The sequence below is a fragment of the Poecilia mexicana genome, unplaced genomic scaffold, assembly GCF_051168715.1.
Source record: "Poecilia mexicana isolate PSO_F unplaced genomic scaffold, ASM5116871v1 scaffold_17, whole genome shotgun sequence".
In the NCBI taxonomy this organism is placed as follows: Eukaryota; Metazoa; Chordata; class Actinopteri; order Cyprinodontiformes; family Poeciliidae; genus Poecilia; species Poecilia mexicana.
This window is the reverse complement of record NW_028263386.1, coordinates 591,507-608,518: the sequence shown is the minus strand read 5'-3', so window position 1 is coordinate 608,518 and position 17,012 is coordinate 591,507. Positions and strand designations below refer to the sequence as shown.

General features: G+C 41.1%; 1 long non-coding RNA gene across 1 annotated transcript; it reads left to right on the top strand.

Annotated features, from left to right (window-relative positions):
• LOC148154477 (uncharacterized) lies at window positions 1–5,312 on the top strand. Its single transcript, XR_015765833.1, has 2 exons — window positions 1–139; window positions 3,889–5,312. It is a non-coding gene; the product is annotated as an uncharacterized LOC148154477 (long non-coding RNA).
• Window positions 5,313–17,012: the final 11,700 nt, after the last annotated feature.

Below are 17,012 nucleotides of genomic sequence, written 5' to 3'. Positions count from 1 at the left end.
CACCACTTCTTATTGACACGATGCTGGAGCACAGAGCACAAGGAGAGCGCCGCCTGCTGGAGCATGTCGCCCCCTGGTGGAGAGGAGAGGAGTTCACCAGGACGAGGCTCCAGCTCATAATCAGCTGAATTTACCACAGGTGATCTCCATATAATTTGTAGAAACATTTCAAAGATGGCCAGTTTTGAGTTTCATAGATTTTAATTAATTTGAAAAAATAAAAATACACTGAACAAAAATATAAAGCCCCATGTCAAATATAAGAGTTTTATGAACATTTGAGTTACGGAATATATAGAGAAACATGAACTATATTTTCAGTACTGATCTTCAAATCACCATTGATATCATTGAGGTTTGGCCATTTTTAGTGGATCGACAGTCCTTTGAACCTGATAGCCAGGGGCGGTATAGGGGGGGAGTGATGACAAGTCTAGGGGCCCTGACCAGCAGGGGCCCCTGCACAGTTTAAGTATTTATTTTTTGTTCATAGAAATTAAAAAAAAAAAAAACACAGGTCCCTATCAATAACAAAATTAATCATATTGAATTTTCAAAGATTGTCTTTAGCAGTAAAAATGTAATGTCCCCACTCCCAGACCAAAAAACTCACATCCATATTTGCCCTGAACCCCCGTCTGCGTTAAATGGTTCGTTCCTGTTGGAGCTTCAGAGTGACGCTGTTAGCAGCAACCAGTAGGAAACACAAATGACTGTGGCAGTTACTCTGCTGCTAAGAAAAGTTATAAACTTTTAAAAAAATAGAGAGACAAAAAGGCAAGAGTGTTAATTTATAATCCAGTTTATCTCCAAGAGAGGTGGGTAGACTGTGTGAGATTATCAACCATTTAGCATAATTAGCTTAGCTACAAACTACTGTTTACCTCCATTTCACTACCATTTGATGAATTCAGGAAAAAAATTACCAACATATTCATACATTTAACTTGTTCCTTTTACCTTTTACCATTTTACAACCAGTGATGGCAAAGTTACTTTGAAAAAGTAACTTTAATCAGATTACTGACTACTTGGTTTGGAAAGTAACTAAGTTACATTAAAAGTAACTTTTTTAGTTACTTCCAGCAGCTGCTAACAACAACTCTCTGCTACCTGTGAAAATTACATTGAGCTTTTCCAAAACTTAATTGTAAGTTATTTTATAACATCAACTATGTGTCTCCACTTGGTTGAACTGAAGAGGAGATTTTTAATCGTTACACCAGTAAAAAAAAGTTTGTAATTTGTGTTTTTGTGTTCCACTATTGTCTAGAAAACTCTAAGAAGGATTTTAAAGGCCCCCCAGCTTACAGGTTACGGCCCTGTGTTTGGAGTCACAGCACACAGAGCTCCTCCTGCGGCTCCACAGCTCAGGTGGCTGCACAGATTTGTGACACTTATCTTAATATTAATAATTATAATGGCGTTTAGTTGCACAACTTTACGGACTCGTTCATTTGTGGCTGTTTTCACGTTTATTGCCCTGCTCATAGTCTCCATGTTTGCAATTTTCTGGAGTGCAACACGAAGCTTATTCACAGGTAATATTTTAACATCAACAAAGACACAGCGGGACGGATCATTCGGGAAATGGACTAAAACTAACTGGATATCAGACAAATTCTGGGATTTCTTATGAGTCTCTGCTTATTTCCAAGCCCAAATGAGCAACTTTACGTTCAAAAACGAGCCCAAAAAGGCGCAACCTGCAACTCAATAAGTTTGCAAGTGATTTAAAAAAAAAGAAACAAGCGCAAAGCCGCTTATAATAATTGGATTTGGCAACAGAAACTCAAAATAGTTCCTGTTTTTTGACCAACAAAATGGTCATCTCCCTCCTCTCTCCATTGTTTACATTTCTGTCGCTGCTGATACTGTCGCATAGAGACGTCGGTCCCTCGACAAGATACGTAGAGGAAATACAATTAATTTCCAAAAGAAGAAAGTCATAAAAATGATTTTGATAAGTAACTGTAGTCTGGCTACTTGATTTGAAATAGCAACGCGTTAGATTACTCATTACTGAAAAAAGTGATCAGTAACGCTTTACTGATGTCACTGTTTACAACAGGTGAGTCAGTCAGCAGCAGCTCTAACCCACGTCCCTCCTGACCTGTTTTCTCCTGAGTGAAACTAAAGCTGCAGTATGTAACTTTTATATACATTTTTTTTCTCATATTTTTTAAAACTGTCATTATGTTGTGACAGTTTGGTATGAGAGGTAATCTGTGAAAAATCTATTTCCTCTGCCTTCTCCCAGTGCTAGAAACAACCAGTCAGTGGCAGCATTGTTGAGAAGTCTGGATTGCTTTATGTGTATTTTGCACGTTGCTTTTGACTGTTGCTCATGGGGAGACATTCAGTATCTAAAACTAATAGAACAAATTTAAGCAACCTACTTCCATACTGGATCTGGACTGTTGGATGTTAAATTCATGAGCAGTAAATATTGTGCTAATTATCAGTATTGGATCAAAGAATGCAAGGCAGATGCAGGCCTTTAAAACTGTGATGCTTTTTATGGGTCAGACAGACTCAAAAAATTGTAACAGCAGCTGCGTGGGATGGGGCGGGGGCCCAATCTAATCTTTTGTCAGATTTCCTGTTTCCAAGATTTCCTGTTGATAGGGGTCAGGTTAAGGAGTTTGATTCTGACCCAGTTGGCTTCTTGTGGGCAGTAACAGACAGTCTGAGGTTTGATGCGTCTGTTGTGCAGACCAATAGTCTCATCAGCTGTGTGTCGCTGGTCTGAGCCGATCCTCAGACGGACGAGCCGATGTGGCGATCTGCAGTAGAGCCAGACTGCTGGAAACGGACACTGAGCCGTGCAGCTGCTGCTCTGCTGGACGTCCTGCATCCAACATGCCAACGGCTCCACATAACATGAGACATCTGAGGCTTTTAAACTGGTAATATTTTGGGGGGGGGCTTTTATTGTCCAGCTGTTGCTCATTTTGTCTGATCACCCAGTGGGCATGCCCCACAATGCACTGAGTAAAACAACAACTCACTGAGTATTGATGCTCACTGACAGCAGGTTGGATTAACAATTATACACAGATCACAGATATCAGTGACCATATGAGGACAGATGAGCCACTGTAGATGGAAAAGATGTAAAGTTTACATAAATTCCTTGTAAGTGACTGAACTAAAAGAATCCTAGTAACCATTCAGGAACCTCTGCATTAACTCTGTGTTTGTGCCCATCTCCTGGTGAACATGTGATGGCTCCCCAGCAGTCCATCGGGGCTTTTGGAGGAATTTAAAGGTGCTAAACTCATGGAATACATAAATAAAGAAATGATAACCAAACTCCATTCTCTCTGCTCATAGATAAACAGGAAGATATTTAATGCACATCTGCGGATTCACACATCTCATTTTCATCGTCTCAGAAATCCAAAATGTCTTGCCTCTTACTTCTGACATCAGTTTTTATAAAGTTCCAGCCCTACTGTTGTGTATTTGGGAAGCTTTGACCAATGGCGTTACCGAAATTCGCTTGCGTAGCAATTCTGGCTCCGTCTTACACTGGATGTGTGTTGGAAGTTCTGAGAAAAGGGATTTGACTTCATCAGAAGGACAATTAGTCAAGTTGTTGGTTCCTTATCTGTCCAAACAGAGATTCTTTCCCATTCCTGGCCGACTCTCTCGCACGCAAACAGGGAAAGACTTTTACCAGAAGTTTCTTGCACAGCAGCTTAACTTTCCCTCTCTAGCGATTGTTATTCCAAATCTCTCCAACCTGAAATCCTTCCTGACTTCTAGGTCAGGTTGGCCCAGTCCATTTGACACAGTACATTTCTTTTCGGTCAGAACATATCTTAATGTGAATCAACCAACAACATGATTTTTAACTATTAATATAGTTATATTCCTCTACAGGCTCTGGTGTGGTTGATGCTGGCGTTGACCTGCTGCACCAGCCACTGCTGCATCTGGAGGGCAAAGGGAAGACTGTAGGAGCTTTCAACACAACCCAGCCTTCACTGCTCCAGGAGAAGCTGGAGGGAACTGGGGTCAGCTGCCACCTGGCAGCCTGGACCACAGACTTCCTCACTAACAGGATGAGAGGCTCTGCGACTGTCTCATGTGGTAGACTGCTGCATGGGGAATCCACAGGGTTCAGTGCTCTCTCCTTTCCTTTTCACACTTTACACATCAGACTTTAGCAACAGCTTGGATATCTGCCACTTCCAGAAGTTTTCAGATGACGCAGTCATTGTTGGACGTGTGTCAGGAGAGGTTATCTCCGTCTTCGCTGCTTGGTGTGAACTGAACCATCTGCACATCAATGTCAGCAAGACAAGGTGACTGATTCCAGGAGCTTCTCAGATTGTACCAGTAAGCATCTGGGTGAACAGCCCAATAACAAACTGGAATGCTCACATAACACAGATGTCTTGTCTTCTCTACCTGCTGAGGACATTTGTTGTGTTCAGGACTTTCTATGACTCTGATGGCTTCAGTGATCCTCTATAATCTGCTGGGCTTGGAAGCTGGCTCAGTCTGAACTGCTCTCTGGACTCCATTGAGGCGGCGGGTGAGAAAAAGACGTTAGCTAAACTGAAGGCAGTTGTGATCAACTCTTCTCACCCTGTATGAGGCTGTGGGGCCTTCAGCAGCAGACTGATCCACCAACGGTGCAGGAAAGAAAGTTACATTCATCCCAACTGCAGTCAGACTGCACATCATCCACAACCAGCAATGAAGCACTAAGAGTGGTGCAGATGTCCAAACATCTGCACCACTCTTATCTCTCATCTTTGCAATTTCTACAACACTGGCATTGTGCAGTACCATATCTTGCTACCACTAGATGCAATATCAGTTTTTTCTAACTATTTTTATAAATTGTGCGTAGCTTTAAGTTGTATTAATATTTAGACCAGAACAGTGAAAGTGCTGCGAAGGCCTATTTTAATTCAACTGTTTATTTTTCTTTGCACAAAAGAAACGCTAATTTGGAAGCCTCAACACAAAGCGAAACTCAAACTTTAACCCAAAAATTTCCCCCAACTGAAATTTTTGCATTTTAATAGAATTCAAAATAGGCATGGCCAACTGACTCTACAACGCCCCCTAATGTGAAACAGGCCAACTGGTAAATCCTAGAGCTGAAGCTGGTACATAGATGGAACCTCCATGAAAAATGTCTCTTGGAGGTAAATGCCTTGCCTTAAACCCAGTGTTGTTTCATAAATGTTCCACTTTGTCGAGCTCCAAGCTGTTCTGAGCTAATGACTTCAAACTTGGTAAACCTGCCAAGTTATCAAAAGTTATCAAAATAAAAATGACCAGAACCTTGAGTTTTCATGCATGCTGCAGGAGCTCCATGAATTTTAAGACATCGATCGATCCTAATCCAACTACCAACAGGAATAAGCAAACTAAGCTAAAGCTGTATTGCTTTATTTTGTCTGTCCTTCCTGTAGCAGAATGAAATGAGGTGAGAATGAGGAAGACGTAAGTGAAGAAGGTGAAGATAAAAATGGTCGGAAGGTAGAGAGGTTTCTGTTAACCACAGGTGGTTGTGTGTGAAAATCCCAGTAGATCAACATTTTTTGAAGTAATTAGACTTGCTTGTCTGGCAGCTGCAACCACAGAGACTCTGATCAGGCAGGAATGATCAGAATCCATCTGATATGAAGCTGAGCTGTGAATACCACTTCCCTCCTCTTTGAAGAGGAGTCAGATATCTGTGTTCAGGTTTTTGTACAGCCTCTTCTCCACTTTGTATCACTGTGTTTCCAGAGCGCAGTAGTAGAGAGCTGTGTCTGCCAGGGTTAGCTCTCTGATGGTCAGCTCAGTGGACGAAGATGATGTTTGGGATTTGAATCGTTTTTGATCAAGGTTGAAATCAGCTGAGCCTCCTTTTCCATTTTTTTAAGAGTAGAAACTGAGGAGCCTGAAGGTCAGAAGGATGTTTGTACCAGTGAAGGTCAGCATAGTCAGATATTGTCTCGTAGTTACAGCTGAGTGAGACAGATTGTCCTTCTGTCCCTCTGACTTCATGTCTAACAGCAGAGATTATGTCTGCAGCAGCCAGTCCTGGAAAAAGTGGAGAAAATGAAGCCATTAGACGAACATCATCAACTGTAGAAATGTCAGTTCAACTTCCAGGATGATGAAAAGTTGATTTTCATTCAATCAGAGAAGAGAAAACAGAAAGCAGTGAAATTCAGTCTGTATCTGTGTTAATGCAGCAGCTGGACCTGAACTAGAATCCCTGATCTAAAACTCACCTCTACTGAGAGACAGAAGCAAAACGAGGGAGAGCAACATGTCTTTGGAGTCCTTAGAGCCACACAGCAGATCAACAAGGTTCTTCCACTGCAGCAGGAGGAGGAAATGATGTCATTGGATGAGCTGAAGGTCAGTGGGCGGGGCCACTTCACCTCGACCAATCAGAGAGTTTTCTGCTTCCTCAGCAGCTCTGTCTCTGATCTTTACTGCTTCATGTCTCTGTTGTCTTCAGTCCAAAGACTCAACAACCAGAGGATTAACAGGGAGTGAGGCCCTCTAGTGGCTGCTGTGGAGTACTGCAGGTTTTAGTGGTTTAACAGGGAGTGAGGCCCTCTAGTGGCTGCTGTGGAGTACTGCAGGTTTTAGTGGTTTAACAGGGAGTGAGGCCCTCTCGTGGCTGCTGTGGAGTACTGCAGGTTTTAGTGGTTTAACAGGGAGTGAGGCCCTCTAGTGGCTGCTGTGGAGTACTGCAGGTTTTAGTGGTTTAACAGGGATTGAGGCCCTCTAGTGGCTGCTGTGGAAAACTGCAGGTTTTAGTGGTTTAACAGGGAGTGAGGCCCTCTAGTGGCTGCTGTGGAGTACTGCAGGTTTTTGTACAGGGTTCTGGTGTTTCCTGTCACTGTGGGCTGCAGAGCGCAGTAGTACACAGCAGAGTCTGTCACTGCAGCAGAGGAGATCAGCAGCTTTATTTCACTTTTGTCTACTTGGATCTTCAGTCCAGTGGTTCCTTGCATCCCTACTTCTCCTGAAGGCGAGTGAGAAATGAGAAACTCTGGTGATTTTCCCTGATGCTGTCGGTACCAGAAGAAATACCTCCCAGATGAGTCTTTAGGGTGGGACAGAGAAACGGTTCTCCCCTCCACACTGGACTCTTCCTTCTGAACTGGAACAAGGTCTTTACAGTTCACACCTGAAGGAAGAGACGTTTTCCTGAGTGGCTCAGGTTTTAAATTTTGATCATTATTTCAGTGAAATCAAAGTTAATCTGACCTGTTAGCACAGAGGCGACCAGCAGAGACAGACCATAATAGTCCATGTTGAGCAGAGTTAATGTTGGAGAGTTGAACTGAACTGAAGGAGGAAGTTTGAGTCTCTGAGTTCAGGAACAGATCAGCTCCTCCTCTTCCTCCTCTTCCTCACAGCTTCAGCTGCTTTCTGGTGGAAATATGATGCGTTTAATTTTTTTTAAAACAAACAACATAAACCTACTGATAAAGTTTTTTATTGAAAGAGAAGGACCTGGTTGTTGATACAGAACATTTTGAAATGGGTCGGCCATCTTTGTTCTGCTGATCCGATTCACCTGCTGCACTCTGACACAGAGACCGTTTAAACTCCACGATGCTGTCAGCCCAAATCATACATTACATCAGCAATATCGAAAAATACCATAAAAACTAACCAGTTAATGTGATTAATTAGAAAATGTCACCAAAATCTAATTCAGCAATTTCTAAGTAAAAGTTTTAACCAACTACTTCATAATTTTTACATTTGTGGATAAATGTAAAATGTCTTTATGACAACTTGACATTAACCAGGAAATCATCACTGTTTAAATTTTACCTTTAATAACATAAAGTTACCTCATTTTTAAAGTACAATCAGTAATACTTTTATAACAAATTTATATCAGTAATGATTTATTGGTTAATGTCAAGTTGTCATAACAAAGACATTTTGAATAATGTCAACTTTGTATTAAAAGTGTCATAATTTACCGAATGACGCTTTATGACAACAGTCATAAATATTCATGAAGGATTATTCATGTTCATGATGGTGTTATGACATGTTTATTACAGTGTCATGACAGTCTTATTCACCCCCCTTCAAATAAAGTGTTACCGACGATATTGGTTATTTATCAGCCAAAATAAAAATGATCATTTAAAGAACAAATACAAATAGATTAACAGTAAATACATCAATTCTTCCTACTTTTAAAGGTTTGTTGGGGCTTTCTGCATGTTTTATTTTGAAATGTTGACATTTTATGAATTCAGTGTTCAGGGGCGGATCTAGATGGGGGCCAATGGGGCACGTAAGGAGTTATACTAAATAAATGTCTTATGTTAATGCTGAGTGGTTGATCACTTTTTGTTTTAACCTTCACAATTTTGCTTTAACAATGAATTAAATGTTTGAGTGCTGCACTTTTAGCTGCTATATTGAGATAGGACATTTTCCATCTGCAGGGATCTGCAACCTGAATCTGGAGACACAAGTGGCTTTTTGGCTCACTTATTATATCAAATGATGAAATATTGTTTTGTTTTGTTTCAAAAAACAATGACTAAAATACCAGAATGTTCACATAACTTTTATACTTTTGGCTGAGGGCACATTTTAAATATGAAATCAGGTGTTATGATCAGTTACTCAGTACTTGAGTAGTTTACCAAATACTTTTTACTCTTGCTTAATTAAACGTGTTTAAGGTATGCCACTCTGATTGGAGTACAGTTTTGGGTACTCTAACCGACCTCTGTGCATGAACGATTGCTCTATGGATGAATTTTTAAAAACAGAAAACACCGCCATAAAATAATGTCTATCACTGCAGCGGACAAGTCGGGCGACGCGCCGTGGTGGGCGAAAGGTGGAAACCCTGTCCTGTCGTCCCTTTGAATCCAGTTTATCCCGGCAGATTTTCATCACTGTTTCTCTTTGGCTGATTCTATTCTTATAAATGGTTTATGTAGGAAATAAACTGCTCTAAACTGAAATATAGTCAAATAATGCTGATTATTTTGTTTAAGACTGAGTTATGCTGAACAATAGAGGTAGAGCAGGGAGTGAGGCCCTCTAGTGGCTGCTGTGGAGTACTGCAGGTTTTTGTGCAGAGTTCAGGAGCTTCAACCAAAAATGACTGCGCAGTTTTCACACTAAAACTTAGCGTATGGAAAAATTTAGAAACGTGCGGCGCACAAAAAACATGGGATGCATAAAGCTGTGCGCATCTTTCCTTTATAAATCCTAATTTGCGGTCAGTAGAGCAGCTGCTGGTCGCCTGTTGCCTCCATAAATACATATTAATGTAAATTAGTATAAATACCCGGAAGTCTGTCACCACTGAAGCAGTAACCATGGCAACGTCCTTGTTTGAAGCAGTATGAGTATTTATAATAATAATTATATATTTTATTTAAAAGGTGCTTTGAGGGCACAAAAATAAAACTACATTTTAAAGAAAAATAAAATCCAAATGTAAAAATAAAGAGATCCTGTAAATGCCTGTGTGAACAGCAGCAAAACGTTCAGCCGGGATTTAAAGACAGACAGAGAGTCAGAGGGTCTCTGAGTGGAATGTGGACGTTTATTAAATAGTAGAATCATGTATATAAGTCGTACATTTACAGAATAAAGTTGCTTTATGTCCATAAGGCGCTTTCACAAAGCTTTACTGAAGGATGGCTGCAGCTGGACCGGTACCGGTACCGCTCGGCTCCTTCTTTAAGTTCTGCTCAGAGATCCAGGGTGATCGGTCTGGATGAATCTAAACACTAATAAACCATCAGATCAATATGATCTCTGATCAATCCTCCCTCTGAATCCTTCCTTTGTTCTCCATCAGAGCCAAAGCTCCACATTTACGGCTCACCTGGATGCAGCTACTGATATATGGGATTGTCTCCACACCTGGATCACCTTGAATAATCAAACCTGTTGGAGTTAATCTGCTGATCCAACCCTGTTTTCTTCTTTAGTGGGAATTAAATGAGCCCATAGATGCATTTCATGCGCTTCGGTTCACAGACCGATGCGTTACATCTTTATGAGACAAAAACTGAGGAAAAGTGTTGTTTACATTCTAGTGAGGTTTTCACAGCCTTTTATTTTTATTTTCTTTATTTTGTGATCGTGTTATTTTATTGTCTGGGGATGAATGGGGTTCAGTTTCATCGTTTACAATCAAACAATAAAATATTAAAATCATGAAAAACATCAGTTTGATGCTTCTTGGTCTAAATAGCTGAATGTGGTCAGACTTCAGTGTATTTATGTGAGTTTTGATGCTTTGTGGTTAAATATTGTTCACAGAAAATGTTTGTGTGGCTGCTGCACATTTTCACGCCAGTGAAAACATGTACAGATATTTACGCAAACTTTGACACAAAGTCAATTTTTATACATGCCGACTTGTGCGTAAAATATGGGAACGCACTTTTTTTGTGCGCACGCAGCTTTATGTATGAGGCTCCTGGTGTTTCCTGTCACTGTGGGCTGCAGAGCACAGTAGTACACAGCAGAGTCTGACGGACGGAGATCCTGGATCTTCAGGTTGAAGGATTTGTCGTTGATCTCTGCATTGAATCTGTTGTTGCTGAACTCTGGAGCTTTGTCTCTGGTTTTGAAGTATTGCTTGAGGATGTACTTTGGGAAACTGTTTTCTTCCTTTTTATACCAGATCAAAGTGTCATCTGTTCGACTGCTGTCATAATTACATCCCAGAATCCGAGTTTCTCCTGCAGCAGCAACAACTTCTCTTTCTGTCTGCGTCACTGAGTCTCCTTTACACTCTGGGGAAGAACAGAACATGCAGAGGAAGAGATGGATCAATAGAGATGATTGATTAAAGGAGAACAATCAGCAGCTTTCCAGACTTCTCCTCCATGTGGAGGAAACATGTTGATCTTTGTATCTTACCAGAGAAAAGAGCAGCCAGAATAATCCACAGCCAATGTTCCATCTGTCCAACAAGGTTTAAACCAGCAGGAGAAAGCAGCTGATGTTCAACATTCAGTCTGACTGTTGTTCTCTTCACAGCACCACTTCTTATTGACACGATGCTGGAGCACAGAGCACAAGGAGAGCGCCGCCTGCTGGAGCATGTCGCCCCCTGGTGGAGAGGAGAGGTGGAGTTCACCAGCAGCTGGACAGATGTTCAGGACAGTGATGAAAATTGAAAGATGCTGGTTTGTCAGAATAGTTTTCATATAAAAGTTAAACCAAGATAATATCTGCGATTAAATGTGTCCTGTCTGATTGGATCATATCTATCACCTTCTTTCTTTTATATAGTTTAATGAGGAAAGAGGAAAATAAAAATCCCAGTAAAACCGACATGTTTACCATCAGGGATCAAACTTCCTATTTAAATAAAGTCTGATTTGTTGACAACCTGGGCCCTGGCTCGCTCTACACTTCGCTCCATTTGAAATTTAAGCATCAACGATGCAAAAACAATGTAATTCACAATCAGAATTTCTTTTCATTGTTCTAATGTCATTTATCTCAGCCCAGACAGTGCATCCAACCCCAAAATCAACTTTTGATCAACTGAACAGTTTATTTTGGATTCTGGCTTTATGTTTCTGTGAAAATTTGGACACTTTTGTGAAAATGTGTTTAGTTCTTGAATATTTTGCCCTTGTGCGTCTCGGTGCTGCCCTCTTTAGGTTGAACAGTGCCTAGCAGTTGAATTGTCTTCTACATTTTTTGCCACTCAGTCCCGGGTTCAGGTATAAAAGCATCAGAGCAGCAGCGCAGCAAGTACTGATTGATAGCAGAGCAGCTCACTGCAGTTTAACAGCAGAACGACTTCCTGCAGCTCAGCCATTTTACATGATGTCACATGTTCACGCAGTCACACGCCTCAACTCCAAAAACTGAACGTGGGTCAATGAATTCTTGGATTTAAAATCCCAGATCAGTGCTGGAAACCATTCTCAGATCGTTGATGCTTTTCTTTATCATTTTTGTGTTTTGTAATGTTCAAATCACTATATTGTTGCTTCAGTGATGAATAACTTTAAAATGATGCTTTTTATTTTTGTTTTGTCTACAAGAGTAAAAAACTGGTTGGTTCATTTGTTCTGCAGATCTTGACTCTGAGCAGCAGCAAGGTGCGACCAAACCACAGCGAGTCCCTCTGTCTCTCCTATTGTCCTTTTCGGACCCGACGCTCTGAAAAATGTGAAATGGAGGCAGACAGAACTGATCACTGGGGGCAGACTGTGCAGTGATTTGAGTTTCTCTGCGTTTATTTTTGGTTCTGAGTCTCTGTGCCGTCCTGTCTTGATGGCGTCTCTTGTTCCGTGATTACCCCCGGTGTATTTAATGTCACCTGTTGTCTGTCTCTTGTCGTACATCTTTGTCGCCCACAGTGTTCAGTCTGTCAAACCCGCTGTTCGCTCTGAACCGCCAGGCAGGAGGAGAAAGGCTTTGTGCCAATTATTTTAAAGATCTTGGTCCCCCCAAAATCAACAAAAACCTGGACATTATCATTAATCAATAAAATGCTCCCAGGCAAAAGTTGAAAACTTATGCTTTGACGTTATGCTGCTAACACTTAGCTTTCCTCAACAACTCAGAGGAGGAAGTCAGAGCTCTGCGCCGTAATAACCCGGCCGGAACACGGTGCGCTAAATAATAAAATATAAATTAACGAACCTTCGAGGAAGGTACATTTTCCTTGAGGAATTTTAATAATCCAGGTACTCGAATCGTTTCAGCCCTACTTTTATCTAAGGTCAGTGGGCGGGGCCACTTCAACTCAACCAATCAGAGAGTTTTCTGCCTACTTTTATCTAAGATGTTTTACACGTTATTAGGTGCAATAACAATGTATTGTTGTTAAATTAATATGATTTTTTTCAGGAGCCTGAGCATTGAAGTATCTCCAACACCCAAAGACAGAAGCAAAACGAGGGAGAGCAACATGTCTTTGGAGTCCTTAGAGCCACACAGCAGATCAACAAGGTTCTTCCACTGCAGCAGGAGGAGGAAATGATGTCATTGGATGAGCTGAAGGTCAGTGGGCGGGGCCACTTCACCTCGACCAATCAGAGAGTTTTCTGCTTCCTCAGCAGCTCTGTCTCTGATCTTTACTGCTTCATGTCTCTGTTGTCTTCAGTCCAAGACTCAACAACCAGAGGATTAACAGGGAGTGAGGCCCTCTAGTGGCTGCTGTGGAGTACTGCAGGTTTTAGTGGTTTAACAGGGAGTGAGGCCCTCTAGTGGCTGCTGTGGAGTACTGCAGGTTTTAGTGGTTTAACAGGGAGTGCGGCCCTCTAGTGGCTGCTGTGGAATACTGCAGGTTTTAGTGGTTTAACAGGGAGTGAGGCCCTCTAGTGGCTGCTGTGGAGTACTGCAGGTTTTAGTGGTTTAACAGGGAGTGAGGCCCTCTAGTGGCTGCTGTGGAGTACTGCAGGTTTTAGTGGTTTAACAGGGAGTGAGGCCCTCTAGTGGCTGCTGTGGAGTACTGCAGGTTTTAGTGCTTTAACAGGGAGTGAGGCCCTCTAGTGGCTGCTGTGGAGTACTGCAGGTTTTTGCACAGGCCCCTGGTGTTTCCTGTCACTGTGGGCCTCACAGCGCAGTAGTACACAGCAGAGTCTGTCACTGCAGCAGAGGAGATCAGCAGATCCATCCGGGTTTTATCATCACTCACGCTGAAGGAGAAACCAAGAAGCTGCTGAGATGTTTGTGTTCCTGTTCCCGTGTGTGAGATCAGGAACTCTGGAGGTTTTCCAGGATATTGTCGATACCAGAAGAAATAATCAGTTCCAACTGCTGGTTTGGAGTAACTGTAGGACAGAGTAACTTTGCTGTTTTCTACAGCAAACTCTTCATTCTGAAGCGCAGTGAGTTGTTGGCATCTGACTCCTAGAAGAGAAATCAGTTAGTTTTAGTTTCTGGAAATTAATGTACATTTATTAAACTTCAACATTTTTAAAAACAGAGGAATGCTGACCTGTTAGCAGAGAGGCGATGAGCAGAGACAGCATGTTGAGCAGAGTGAATGTTGGAGAGTTGAACTGAAATGAAGAGGTTTGAGTCTCTTTAGAGTTCAGGGACAGATCAGCTCCTCCCTTCAGCTCTCAGCTCCTCCTCAGCTTTCCTCTGAATGATAACCTGCTGCAAAGAAGCAGCAGATTATCATTCATCAGTGATCCACTGTCAGGATTACAGGAGAGGCTCTACCTCATCTGGTAACTAAAAAATTAAATACATGCTGACATCATCATTTTGCCCTGATCAATGATGAGGAAAACTTTTCCATAAATGTGTTTTTATTATTGGTAATATCAAAAGTTTTATGACCAGGATCACTGATTTTACATCTTACCTCTTTAAATACATGGAAAAGTTCATGTGAGGCGGTGCAGTGCTATGCCTCACCTCTGGGGGCGCTGTGTCACACAAAGTGAGTGAACAAACATCACATACATCAGGGGTCCCCAAAGTGGGTCCTGGTTCCCGGCATCCTGCATGGTTCAGTCTCCCCCTGGTTTAACACACCTGGATCCAATGATGGATCATTAGAGGCTGTTGAAGAAGATTGTAGGTTATAATATATCTTAAGAAACTCTCTAGCTTGATCTTCTTCTCACGAATCCCAGGTTCTCCCGGCGGGCCGCGTGTAGCTACACAGAAAACAACAATGAGTGCAGATGTCACAGAGTTACAGAGTTTAATCCAATAGAAGACAACACATGAAATTACAACAGGAACTGCAGAACAACAGAGACATACATTCATTTACCTGCAGTGGCGCAACTGCACATTATTCAGGTGGAGGCCAAAACATGAATCGCCCCCCCCCGTAGAAAACATACGCTCGCTTCCCCCCGAGGCGAGGATACGTGAAGGGTGAAACTCACGGTAGATTTACCTCATTATGTGCGGCGCCAAAACCAGACGGGGTTTTGGCGCCCCCTCTGGTGCTGCGCCCCTATGCATTGCATGCGCTGCATACCCACTTTTTGCACCACTGTTTACCTGACACAAATGGAAAGAAAGAAAGAAAGAAAGAAAGAAAGAAAGAAAGAAAGAAAGATTTGATTTGATTTTTAACAACACATTTATTTTTCAATAACAATACATTTCAGCATTGATTACTTTTCACAAAAACATTGAATTAAAGACTAGCTTTCTATCATCCACAGAGCACACAACATCATTTAAACACCACAAAGATAAAAACTCTGTTAAGTTATTCATCAATGCAAAAAACATAAACTCTGCTTTTACTCTGTTTTTCACCATCAAAATAAACATCTTGTCAACCTTTTCCCCCATAACACCTTTTAACTTATTCTTCCTGCTAATATAAATTGAAAATTTTGCCTGTCCAATAAGAAAATTTAACAAATTCCACTTATTGGCTTCCTTTTTTGTATAACCTGCACCAAAAATAAAAGCTACTTCAGACCAAGAGACACCACATTTTTTAAAAACATCCTCTAACAACAAAAACAATGATAAAAGTCGTTTACACTCAAGAAACATATGAAAAATAGTTTCTATTTCCTCACAAAAGGGACAAAATTCATTTATGTCTTTTTTAAATTTCGACAAAAAGCTGTTAACACTCACAGCACCATGCAGAATCCTCCACTGTAAATCACTTACCCTCTTACTCAAGGGGGGCTTATAAAGAACCCTCCATATTGGTTTCTGATTATCTGTTACTTTGAACTTATCTCTCCAAACAGTATCAGTTCTTCCACTCAACTGTTTCTTATTCAACCCTTGAACAACCAATTTATAAAAAAAATTCCCATTCAACATGCAAAAAATAAAATTTTTCTGAATGAACAAAAGAGGACCCGTCAAATCTGAGAAATCAATATTTAGTCCCATCTCTGGAAAAGGATCCGTAGAATCAGGGAGTTCTTCTCCATTATAACAGTCCACCAGCATCTGTTTTTCATCCAGTGTCAACTTTCCAAGCCACCGGTCTAAAATAGTCTTCATGACTCGAATCGATTTTATCCCAAGCAGGGAAGCAGTCGCCTCTGTGTTTTGAAGTTCTGGTCCAGCCGTTTCCACAAGATGTCTTAATTTCAGAACTTTATTATGAAGTAATCTTCTTGACATTCCAACTTCATCTTCTAAAGCCAAACGTGCCTCAAAAATAAAGGTTCTTCTAGAAGCCAAAACAAAGACACAGTTGGTTCCAGTCTTTTCCATTCAAAAATTGTCCATGCCCTAAACACACTTTTATAGAACATTGACATTTCATACAAACACAGCAGTTTGCAGTTTAATAAAAACAACGAACCATCTAAATCAAAACCTCCTATTCTTTTCAAAACAATGCTTGTTATTGGTTTCCAAAAAACATCCTCCTCCCTCCCCATTAGAAATTTCTGAATAAACTGTAACCTGAACGTGGCAGTCCTGCTCTCTAGATGAACCAACCCCTGCCCACCTTCCTCTTTAGGTAAGAAGAGCACTGCCTGAGATACCCAGTGTTTGTCATCACAAAAAAACTTAAGCATACAAGATTGAATTCTATTAAGTAACCCAACAGGTGGTTCTAAACATGCTACTTTATGCCACAATAATGAAGCAATTAAATTATTTATGATGAGCACCCTCCCTCTATAAGACATCTGCGGTAACAACCATCTCCACTTCTTTAACCTTCCCTCTACTTTCTCCATCACTCCCTCCCAGTTCTTTTTTTCTGTGTCCTCGTCCCCCAAATATACACCAAGATATTTCAAACCCCCTCTTTTCCATTTCAAACTACCTGGAAGCTGAGGAAGTCCAGGAAACCAACTTCCTATTGCCAGAGCCTCACTCTTAGCCCAGTTGACACGAGCGGCTGATAATTTTGAAAATAGATCAACAATTCTACCTAGATTATTCACTTCTTCTTGATTTTTAATGATAACAATCACATCGTCAGCATAAGCTGATAAAGAAAAAGATACATTGCACCCTGGTAAAGCTAGTCCCTCAATATGTGACCTGATTTTCTTCAACAGTGGTTCAATAGAAAGAGCATATAACATTCCGGACAAAGAACA